At 37.8% G+C, this 12536-nt stretch overlaps 1 non-coding gene across 1 annotated transcript; it reads right to left on the bottom strand.

The window, feature by feature from the left end:
- Positions 1-10360: 10360 nt before the first annotated feature.
- Positions 10361-10434, bottom strand: Trnap-agg. Its single transcript has one exon. It is a non-coding gene; the product is annotated as a tRNA-Pro (tRNA).
- Positions 10435-12536: the final 2102 nt, after the last annotated feature.

Consider the following 12536-nt stretch of genomic DNA (forward strand, 5'->3'; position numbering starts at 1 on the left):
TGATTTCCGTTGCCGTTTTCACTCAAAATAAAAACCGACGTAAAGCAAGTACGTAGTTAGGGTTGTACATTTGTAGGTCACTCGAATTAATTTGACACATAGTCGATTTGTTTTTCTTTAGCTAATTTGTACAGAAGCCTTCTTGTGTCGTGTTAATTGTGTCCGACTCACAATTAAACGGTAATTTTTTGTTTAGATTATTTTTCTTTGAAGATTTGTTTTGTAAAACTAATTTATTGTTTAAACCTTTCGCACATATTCCTCTCAGTTGTAAAAGATAATGCTAATTGTCCACATTACCTACCTACACATCATCGTCATAGTCTTTCCAACTATGTTGGGGTCGGCTTCCAGTCTAACCGGATTCAGCTAAGTATGATTCACTTTGCATGAAGCGACTGACTATCTGACCTCCTGAACCCAGTCACCTGTGCAACACGGTACCCCTTAATTAGACTGGTTCTCAGTCTTTCTAGCTTCTGACTACCTCTAACGACTGTCAAAGTTGTATGAATAATAGCGTGCCGTCCGAAACTCGGAGGTACTCGATATGACAAGATGGTACCCATCTACGGGCCAACCGCGTCAAGCATAGCTTAACCTAGATCCATTCACTTATCAGCTAAAGCTTAGCCACGTCAAATCAGTCGAATTAATTACTAAATGTCCAGTAAAACAACTTGAAATATTGCGACAAGTTCTAATAAAAAAATAAACAAATCTAATGAGTCCATGGCCCATTCGCGGACGAGAGTTTACTTACTGCTCGTATAATTACATATCAATACTCAAACAATGGAACTTTGACGATAAAGAGCGCCCAGTGTGAAATCACCAAAAGATAAAATAGTTGATAAGAAACTTTTTCTGACTCCGATTACCAACACAACCTCATATTGTTCAGCCGTTTATCAATCAAAAACTCAAAAAAGACAATACCTGCCGATGTTTACTTTTTGTGCATTTTACATTCACGGATCGCATACGCGAGAACACACTTTAGGATATCGGTAGCTTCATAATATTGCTACAGGCTAGTTTTAAAAGGTAATCTTGAAAAGCGAACACTCCATCGGAAACTACCTTTAAATTGTGGCACTAGTACAAATGTATGTTTCTTCAGAGATTTTTTTAAGTAAAATTTGTAATCGTTATGTAGTGTTTTACATAAGTTGAAGCAGCGTATACAGGCCCCGCACACATTGGTGCCCTCGCAACAAAAGTGTAGTCCGCGGCGCGGCAGTTGTAGCTTTACGCAACTCGCTTATCAGTCCATTGTTCTGAGAAGTCATCTGCAGGTGTGGATTGCAAAAAAATCGCCGATTTCGGATCAATCTCGCAAATGTAACGCGCTTCGATGGACCTGTTGCCGCTTATCCTGTTGGCCGTCACCGCCGAAGCGAGGATGTTCTGTGAGAAGACGAAGGCGCCGCTGGAGCTGGGCGAGTGGAAGTACGACCTGAAGCACATGGACTCGGCCGTGGTGGAGAACATGCCGGTGTCCATCAGCGAGGGGCAGGTGTATGTGTACGAGAACTACTTCCCCGACTACGTCATCAAGTACATCCACGTGGACAACCTGGCCATCCGCTCGTGCGGCGCCAGCGCGGCCATCCGCAGCGGCGGCGTGGACACGTCGTCCGTGCTCATCGTGCTGCACGCCGACATCAACCAGGAGATCCGCTCCGTCGTCGACATCTGGGGCGAGCGCAAGAGCGCCGACGCCGTCACATCCACCGACAAGACGGCCAAGATGCGCAACATCCGCCCCGCCGACGCCAAGAACATCAAGTCCCTCTACCTCTTCAAAGAGCTCAGAGCCGTCAACCACAATAGAGCTTATTAACTAATTTTAGTTTTAAATTATTTTACTGTTTCTAATAAATACTCGGAAAATGTTGGTTTTGTTTTACTAATACCAAAATTAGTTCGGCAATATAGACAAGCTGGCTGTAAGGTGTGGCACAATGTCTTGATCAATTTCGATCAAATGCAACGTAGGCTTGTGCCCCGTCCCAAGATACCAGCCAGCTGTTGACATCTGTTGGGACATGACATGTTATAGTGCATGTGTTGCGCCTGCGTGGATGCCAAGGTTAGTAAAAAAATGAGTATATTCAGGTCAATATAAGATAAAGCTTATTAACATTTTTTTGGTGAATTAGTTTTAAAAACTCTTATTTCATAATTATTCCCCTTATTTGCAAACCTACCGACTTTCCGGATTCTGATTAAGATGTTTTGCATGCACATGTATATTGCGTCACAATGCAATGTTATGATACTTATTATTATTTATTGAATTTAAAACATTACATAGTTGGTAATACAATACAATATCCCACAAAACCAGTTCAGTGGTTTGACTGCTGACGTCTGACTTAGATTAGCGCGAGACTGGGGTAAGTGCTTAAAGAAATATGAAAAGGTTTTTTGTGGTAGAATAAAAATACGAAAACAGATTCATCGAACGGTTTGTCTCAAGCATCCCAGTGTCACTAGAGATACGACAATACTAACTGTTGCCCGTGGGTCTGCTCGCTACTCATGCTAAAACGATCCCAAGGGAAAATAAAGTCGGGAATAAAAACTATTTTTCGCGTTCATCCTGGTTATAAACTATCTGTGTTTCCTTAGCTTTGTCTAAATACGTTCAGTCGTTTTGGCGTGAAAGAGGAAAAAACATCCATGCGAACAACTTCCGCGTTTTTGATATAAGTAGGATATTGTTCAATGCAGCGTGATTCCTGTGACACCGGTCTTACGTGCTGGGATACATAAGACATGTTGACAAAATTCCAGTATACTGTATGTGCGTAGTACAAAGTAAGGTGCCTACTCGTACTCATCTAAACCTAAACTAAATTTGTATGGTTGTGTTCAGGCTTTAACGCCTTTCCTAACGCAAAGTGCGTTCTCTGTCTATAATGTCGGTAAAAATTAGTTGCGGAATAGACTATCATTTAAATGTTGCAAAGTATCCTGATGGTCCGATTTACATTATGGTTGGTCAACATTATGATGGATCTTGTGTACCATTTAATCCATCCAATAAAAGTTAGTTTTCTCCGTTTTTTACAAAAAAGAATGAGGTTTATTCTGAGAGAACAGTACATTATGTTTTATTCAAGGTATTGTCCATCATTAGCCACAAGATTTTGCTTTCCTCCTGCGTCGAGTGCAAATCTTTCATCAATAATGCTTAAAATTGCGTGTCTTCGTACGATTTCGGTTTTCCACTACGTTATTTGTCTTCCTCATCAAAATCTCTGTTTTAAAACTTTTGAAACCACTCACGATAACTTTTCTCGCCCAAAGCGAGTTTTTTAATTGGTGGTAAGAATATTCCCTCTACCTGTTTGAGAGTAATGACATAGTGGTAATTATGTTTCTTCAAGAAACTAAAAATACAACATAAATCTTAAATAATAACTTTATTGAGATCGCACAATTAAATACCAATAAGAAAATGACACAAAAATAAAAGAAAATACATTTTTTTATAAAAATTCGAAAAGCATAGTGTTATGCATAAAGGCACTCCACATTTGCTACACTTGATCTTGGATCGCTTATACTTTGCCTTAGTGCTGCAATATCGGCATCTTTGATACGACGGTATATCATTTGGCATGTGATCACCAATTAGAAACGCGAATTTCCGGTGCAACAATGTGAATTACCTTTTGATAATTTTCAGAAACAGCAACTTTTTTTCTTACGACGTAGTTGACGCCATCAGCGCGACGTTTTCGGGAAGAAAAACAACCAATAAGTCGTCTGGCTGAAGCTATGCGATATTCTAGGTTGGAAAATTTGGTTGCATTCGCATTATTTCCCTGATAGTACGAGAGCTGGCAACGTCAAAAAAACAAGTATTTCAGGTAGGCCAGATTTTAGATATGCCATCTCTCTTACTCCCCTGGTCGGTAAAATATTAATATTTCAAATCATTTTAAGAAGTTTTTTTTTAATTTTTATCTTTATTAAACTATTCGCAACAAAAACTTTTTATCGCCAGATATTTTTGTTGTTGTTTAAACTGTGCCAAACGACAATTTAGAACTAAGAAATTATTTTTTTTCAAACTATTTTAGTATAGTTGAAATTTTTACAGCATGTTATTAAAGTATCTCAAAGCTCAGAAATAATTTGCCAGATATTAAATCGGTTGTTAAACCTTTTGCCAGGCCGATATAAAGTGTAAAGTGATGTAGCATCATTTAGCTTGGTTTAGAAAATTAATCGTCTAATAAATGAGCAAAAAAGGATTAAAACTATTGAATTTATCTATAATACCTTAAATAAATGATACTTTATTTTCGTACAAAAATGATATAATGACCAATGTTAAGTTTGAAAAAGCACCAAAATTTGGATGGTTACAATATAAGAATGAAAGTTATTTTTTAATCCATAATTTTATCACAAACAAACGGAGACATCTTGATAATCATCATTATCATCTTCATCACTGCTGTCATTATCATTGTCATCATCGTCCTTTGTATTGTTATCATTTTGTAATAAGCTGTTATCTGTAATAGAATAAAAAATATTACTATCTATCGGTCATGAATTTTTTTGGTATTTTAATTTAAATTTTTACCTTTTATAATAATATCGGTCACTGATGTTGGTAATTGCTCCCCAACAAACCAGATAAAATCATATTTATCATTATTAATGGTCCAGCCAGAAGCTTGAGGTGATAGAGTTGTTGGGTGTTTTAAATGAGCATTTCTCCAAAACTTCGTGACGTAACGAACTCGTAGTAAGTGTTGATATAACTCAGCTTTACTTGGTGGTAGACTTGATGGATCAAAATTACGGAACTTTTTTTTCAAAATTATCATCTGATTTTTTAGACTGGTAAGTACTTGAAAACAGATGGAACCGAACTTCATTAACGTTCCAAGAATCACGAACTCCGTAAATATGACAAATAAACTTTTCTAAGATTCTAAATGTCTCATCCATCAAATCTTCATCATCTGTTGTAATATTTTGACAGGCTAACTGATACTGATTTGATTCTTCTAACAGTTTAAATGGTCGTAGTTTACCTTTCCGGAAAAAAGCTGGGGTGTAATCACATCCTGTGAGTGCATGAAAACACGGTAGAGCTTTTGCTAAAGAATTCCCTAGAATTTTATATATTTCATTCACGTTTAAAATTCTTTCGTGATTTCCAACACCCAAATTCATCCAGAGTTTTAATGATGCATTCAAATTATCCATGTTACCAAGAAGTATTATTAAAATATCTGTATCTGAGCAGCGTACCACAACTTCAGCATCGACATCTATTTGGCAAATGTGATATATTATTCGAGAATCTTCTTCTTCATGTTCTTCGCAAGACAAAGAGTATTCAACACTTTTAATAACTTTATTACTTTCAACCCGATATGAATAGCACTTGTTGAAGTTCACATAAATTATTTTAATTTCAATGATCGGAGCCATTTCATTACCAGCCTAATGGTCAATAAAAAAATTAACAAGAGCTTCTTTAAAATATATATTTTTTAGCTCAGCTACAAAATTTTGTGGACGAATTTGATTGGGCCCGATTGTAACTTCGCTGATCAATTCATCCCGCCGTGAACGCTCAAAATCTTTGATTGATGGTGTAAAATATTGATCGAAGACAATATCGACACGATTAGTCTTAAATCGTAGTATCATACTGAGGAATTTTTTAGATAAAGCATCGAAGGTTACAGGTACTTCTTTCATTAGGTGTAACATGAAGAAACCATCTAAAACAGCTACATTAAAGCTAACTTTAAGTAATAGGATAAGATAATTCGTACAAATATGAAAAATAAAAAATAATTAGCAAGGTACAAGAACTTTTATTTAATATATTATACTTTGTAATTTGTCAAATACAAAACTCAATTTTACTAATTTAATTTAGGTAAGTTCCGTATATATAATGGAATTGCCATTATTTTGGAACCTAATTTGAGTTTAGCCTTCTTGCTAATTGGTCACGTAATGCTTTGCCCATTAATAGGTCACTGGAACCTTCATATTCGAACACCTGCTCTTTGTATCATGTTTTTGCTAAAATTAAAATCATTATTAAAAATATACAATTGAATCAAACTTATACAAATTGATTGAATAGTTTCCTGTGACCTTGGGGTTGTCCATCATTCTGTTTCTTCTGGATCTGGAACATTATATTTTAAAGCAATGTCATGCAACACACAACACGCTATAATAATTTGTGCACATTTTTCGGGCTGATAATATAAGGCCTGTCTCTGTGCACACATCGGCAACGGTTCTCCAGTCGCCTAAAAGTATTTTCTATAACAACTCTTGCAGAAGTTTGTCGAGCCGTGGACTGGATTCAAATAAGGTGTCATCAACCATGGCCTTTGAGGATAACCAGAGTCACCTGTCAAAAAAATAAGGATAGTTACAATGTAGGAATATTTCTTTTATTTTATTAATTATTGCATATTAAAAGCCATACATACTACTTCATTACGCCTGTGCAAAGATTGTACATAACTGTTAATGTTACTATTTTCCCAAATAAAACAATCATGGGTTGCACCTCCATACTTAGCCTTAACTGATAAAATTGAACAGGTATGGTCATATATCTAAAAAAACAAGATTTCATTTCCTTTGCACATTTAAAAAATATAGGATCTTGGGATCATAATCATATTCATTATACTTTACAATTTGCACATTCATTGAGTAATAGTTTTTTCTACAGCAATAAAGTTGCTCTTCTTCTTAACATGGAGTAAAAATTTTTAAAATTTTAATTTTTCTAAACAATGCCCTAAGTCTGATCACAATAGTCACGCGATTTGAAATACTGCACGCATGGAAGACTATTTTGGTCTCAACTTCTTCATGTTCAGGACATGATGATTCTGTTACAACCCTTGTTACTATTTCATTAGAAGCATCAACAACAAAAGACTGGCACTTATAGATGTACAGACAACGGAAGAACTCATAGACCTCTTCAGAAATTCTACCTATTTCAGAGGCAAAAAAGAAAGAAATAATTTGTGCCTAAAAGGAGTAATCCCACAAGAGCTCCACTTGTGGTACCAGTCTCTGCCGACAAGCAAAAACGTGATTGATAAAATGTAGGAGTCAGACGTCACAGAGGAAGGAGAAGACGAAGTAGTGGAGTGATAAATGTATAAATACTTTTTTTGTGTACGAATTTCTTACTTTATGTTTATAATCATGCAAATGCATATAAATTCTTTAATTAAACTTGATTGATTTTAATTTCATATTCACATAATATTTAAAACAAAAGATACCTCCCACGTTTCGAATCATAAGTATTACTTACAATGCACATTTTACGCATCTGGCAGTAAGTTCCAATTTACCTAACTCTTGTTACCTTTGCCAGCCATAAAAAAAACTGTGTGAAGAATCACTAACTAACGGCGAGAACTCACTAATTCATAACTTAGGCAGATATTCTCTAAGGAACAAATAATTAAGTCGCGCTTTTAAGGTTTCTCAGTGGTTACTTGATTGACTCTTGTTATGGTGACATATTTGGTAGTTTAATAAAAAAAAAAAACATTAAATTTACTTTAAAATGAAACTATCAACACCCGTCAACTGTCAAACGCGATTTTTCAACCAAAAATTGAATTTTATTTTTTAAAACTTTAAGAAAAACTATACCAAAATAAATTTGTTATAGAATTTTTGCGTTCGAACAACTGGCAAAAAGACAAAATAAATAAAAAACATGCTTTCGACAAAACAATATAAGGAATATGTCATAAAGAAAAATCATGGTAAAATAAATAAATAACATGTTGACGAGGAGAAGAGCCGCACGACCACCATCCCCGGACTCGTCGCCGAGCTCCGCCTCGCAGCTGCCGCCGGACCGAGGTCCAGCGCCGGCAGTTGCAGTCGCGTCGAGCTCCAGCGACGAGTACTACTCCCCGCCGCCGTCGCCAACACCTGTACGTCGGCAGGGGAAGTGCCGGCCGCCGAGCAGCTTGGCGCCCTCAGGCCAACCGGCCTTGAACAGGGCTCCCGCTCCTGGTGGAGTTGTGCAGCGCATGAAGTCCAATTGAATGCAATGTAAGACCTCGCAAGTCAATTCCTCTATAAATGGCGAGCATTCAAAGACCATCCATTTCTTGAGAAATACCGAACCTACAACAGGGTTTTCCAGATGATTTTGTTTGGTGTCTTGTAAGCTGCAGGGATAGGTATACTATTGCATCGGTCACCTGCTGCCAAAATTATTACAAATTTATTTCATCAGCGATTTTGATACATAGTTTACCTTTCGGGGCAGACACACCCTAAATCCGCATGTTCGCAACTAGTTGAAAACTAGTGAAACAATTTTATATTCGTTATCAGCGCAGAAGGAGCACTGATTGCAGCCCATCCAGAGAGGTATAATACACCAGCGACAAATGAGATCACCGTCTTATTAGTCGATAAGGAGTACGATTAAACAAATATCGTGATGCGCATGTACTCGTATGATGACCAGCTTCAGAGGATCAGCGAGACTCACCGCGCTTACGATTCAACTATTCTAAAGCATCCAGTGTGCGCGATAGATGGCGTTGACATCGAATTGAATCGCGCTATGGTTTGGTTGACACGGGAAGTATAAGTGACAACGTTGACAAGACAGTAAAAGCTGAGAGACTGCTTGCTTTAGTACAGTACACCGGAGTTTTATTTTATCCGAAATTAATTCTCGCGAGTGTACTATACAGGTCAAACTTCCTTAAATACCATCTCGGTTATATTTTGTCACGGGGAGGACGGCTACCATTTTGCCCACTATAAAGTAGACCCCCAAACAGGCGCCCCAAATTACTACAAAAAGACGTCCGTTTATGTGTATTGTTGCGCTTGATTTTTATTATCACTAACCAACGAAAGCTGAGAGCAGAATATACATCCATCTCTCAGGGTTCCCATGCACCGTGATGAGAATGCTAGGAAGTTAGAAGGATGGTAAGAATTTTGCTCTCCACCCAGTTTTTGTTGAGTGCGAAAGTTTGGTCGGCCAGACGATTTTCACTACCATCACAACCAATCCTAAGTGGCCAGGACAGACGTCGTAAGATGGCATGACTCGATCTCTCGCGTCTTCCACTTAATGTTGAAGTGCCTTGTAAAATTCCTCACAAAGGCAGTAAGTAGTATTTGGTGGCGTCCTTAACCACATGTATTCGGTGGAATGGCAGAAACGCGGCTTGCTACAAGCCCATCTTTTATTGTGATCAAGTCATAAGTGCTGAAATTCCAGAACGCAATATCAATCCCATTTTGGACAAGATCGCATGCCTGTCGTGCCTTAAATCCAAGTTCTCCGTGAGTGAAAGTCGAAAAATGCTGAAAAGGCTTTGCGAAGAAATTTACCAACAAACCGTTACTGGTGAGAATGGGTATTCCTCATATCGACACCAATCGCCTGCAGATACGGTTAATCTTGCCAGTGTCAGTGCCAGTGCCAGTGTGTACCTGCACCAGTGTCGAGTCAATAAAATACATCTGCAAATACATCAACAAAGGCGATCGAAAGGAAAGGCGACCAGGCAACGTTTGCTTTACAGAGCACTGATCGGGACGAGGTGACCAGGTAGATCTGGTCGATACATCAGCAGATCTGAGGCAGTTTGGCGGATACATGCGTTCTCTATAAGTGACTGGTATCCTACGGCCATCCATAACTTTCTCCAAAGACCGTTATATGTGGACATCAGCCTTGTTATTGAAGAGTCTAAACCAAGGTTGCAATAAAAATCTGCAACGGAGAACTTCAGACCGAGATTTATTTGACCTTTCACAAGGAATATAATAGCAACCCGTTGTAAGAGGCCCACATATTATTATGCAGATGAACCAGATTATTTAAATAAAGATGAGAATTTTACTTCGTCTAGTTGTTGCACTGTAAATTCAGAATATATCCCTAATGCATAGCTATCCTTTACAAGTCTGATTATCCAAGACACTTACTTGCAACAAAGCTTTTTCTTCGGGTAACAGAAAAAAACAACTTTCTTTCTTCGTCTTCTTTAAATACTATTGCACTTTTACGATTTATAACATTGGTAGTAGTACTGGCAAAACGCACCAACCTATGTTGAACTTTGGGAAATGAAGTTGATTAATTAAACGAACTTTTAGCGTATCATTATTTCTAGTCAGCGCAATCTGACTAGAAATAATGAAGAGAAAGAAATCGCAATCCACTGTAGTGGTCCCAACGCCAAAAATTTTTTTTAGAAAATTCTACTAATAAACGGATATAAATAAAACAAAAAGAATAAACGCAAAAGTTTTCAATTCTAAATCAACAAAAATAGGACCCGTATGGGACTCGAACCCACGACCTTCGCACTCCTAGTACGAAGCTCTATCCAACTGAGCTAACAGGCCTCTGAAGGGAAATTTCAAATTACCGTCTGTAAGGTACAGAAATCAATAAAACCGCGCAGTCGCAAAGTGTTCCTCTACAAACCCGATCTGAAAATAATGATGTCGACTTCCCAACTAGCTCTTGGCACTACGGCAGGAATTAAGGGTGATCTATAGGAAAGCATGATCATCATGGACCAGATCCCAAAGCTATTAAAAATGGTTAAAGGTGACAGGTTGCTGAGAAATATGGGTATCAAGACTGCTATAAAAGCCAAACTGATTCTAGACGAAGCTAGTAGTCTTTGCGCACTTAATATTTAGATTAAAATAAAAACGATTCCCGCTCTAAGGAATTTGATCCTTGGGTCCGGAGGGGTCACTGACATTCAAGTGACATACACAAAGATACCCTTAGATACTTAGAGAGACTTAGAGAGAAGACTCACACTTGTCCTACGCGGGGATTGAACCCGCCACAAGTCGCGCCCAGTGAGATTGGCGAAAAGACCACTCGGCTATCTGTGCAGTCAATCTTCTGTCAATAAGATTTATCTGAATATATCAATATAAACTCAGACCAAAAAGAGATTTCTTAAAATTTTGTCCGTTGCTCTTAATTTTTGAAAAGGGTGGACCGATTTTAAATAGGCTTCGGCAGGTAGCTGATGAAATAAGGAGTAACTTAGGTTAGTTTGAATTTACAAGTTAAATCGGTTCTACAAAAATCGTAGCGATTGCTGTTACGCTACTGGCCTGTGTTTACATCTGCTTAAGAACTCATTGACGCCTAAGTAAATGATTGTTGGGGTCGATCGAATCTTGTTTTGTAGGTAATTATCTCTTAATTCAACTATTTTAGATAACTACTTTAAGGTAAGTAGGATGAAAACCGGATCAGTAAAATATTAATTATAGCGCCCTCTAAACGGGAAGCAAGTTACGCTGTATGGGTCAGCTAGTACCTAAATACTGAATATAGATGGCGTTATAATTACCGAAGCCGTCAAAAATATCGTTATGTTGTAAGGAAGTTTACAAGCACGTGAGTAAAAGGTTTCCAACTAATTCTTTCACCAAATTGTGATATACTTATTAGAACACTGTACCTCCTCACTTTTTGGGTACCAAATCGAGTACAAAAAATCATAAGTGGTGAAATCCAGAGTCCATTTTTGGCCCCTGGATTTATTTTTTTACAGGATTAAAGGTATTATACGTGACTTTAGACGTTTTTGATTACATTTTAAATGTGTCGCGGGGTGGCAGGGTTTGCAAGGAGATAATAATAAACGAATGTCTTTGAATTATGATGATCAGCCAAAATCTCCATTTCTAGATGGCGTTGGCGTCGATATAAATTACATATTTCCGTTCGTAATAAATTATGTTACAGTTGCCGACATCAACGATTCACGTAAAAAACAAGTTTTAGCTAAACCTCCTTTTCAAAGTGAAACCTCCTTCAAACCTGGGATCTGACAAGCAGTGCGCTATAAAAGACGGACCGCGCTTAGCAATGCCCTCTCTCCGCTGTCAGCTGGCATCGGTGGAACATCGCCGTGACCTTCGTTGTATTTATTCCGAATAGCAGCAATGTAATTTCGATAATTGCCATTCGTATTCTTTTGCAGTAATTAGAGTTTGACGTATTAATTTTAAGTTATCTTTGTTTTGATTTGGTTAAATAGTTTGTGACGAAACCATGCCTTATTTTTTAAAACCTGTCCTCACTTTTGGTTTCTAAGATCAGAAGTGGGATAGACCACGTGCTTTGTGCTGTTTGCACCATATTTTTTAAGTAAAAGTAAAGAATTTGCTTGCATTTCATCTAATTACTGCAAGTTTTATTTTACACAGTGCTGCGAGTATCGGTGAGCTTATTTCTGAGACATGCCCGGACGTTTGAAAGGTGGTGAAAAACAAAAGGGTTCTCGTCGATCGTATCCTAATCATTCTCGAACGTTGAAAAGTAGATCTCTTAATCGTAGGCATTGTTCTGAAAGGAGCAATCACACTCCGCATGGACACCGTGAGCGTTCCTCGTGGTCGCGAGCGTACCTCTTCTAAACATCGCCACATGTCCCGTAGTCTACGAAGTGGTCATAGAAGTACATAGTGAT

The sequence above is a fragment of the Trichoplusia ni genome, chromosome 20 (genome assembly GCF_003590095.1).
Source record: "Trichoplusia ni isolate ovarian cell line Hi5 chromosome 20, tn1, whole genome shotgun sequence".
NCBI classification, from domain to species: Eukaryota; Metazoa; Arthropoda; class Insecta; order Lepidoptera; family Noctuidae; genus Trichoplusia; species Trichoplusia ni.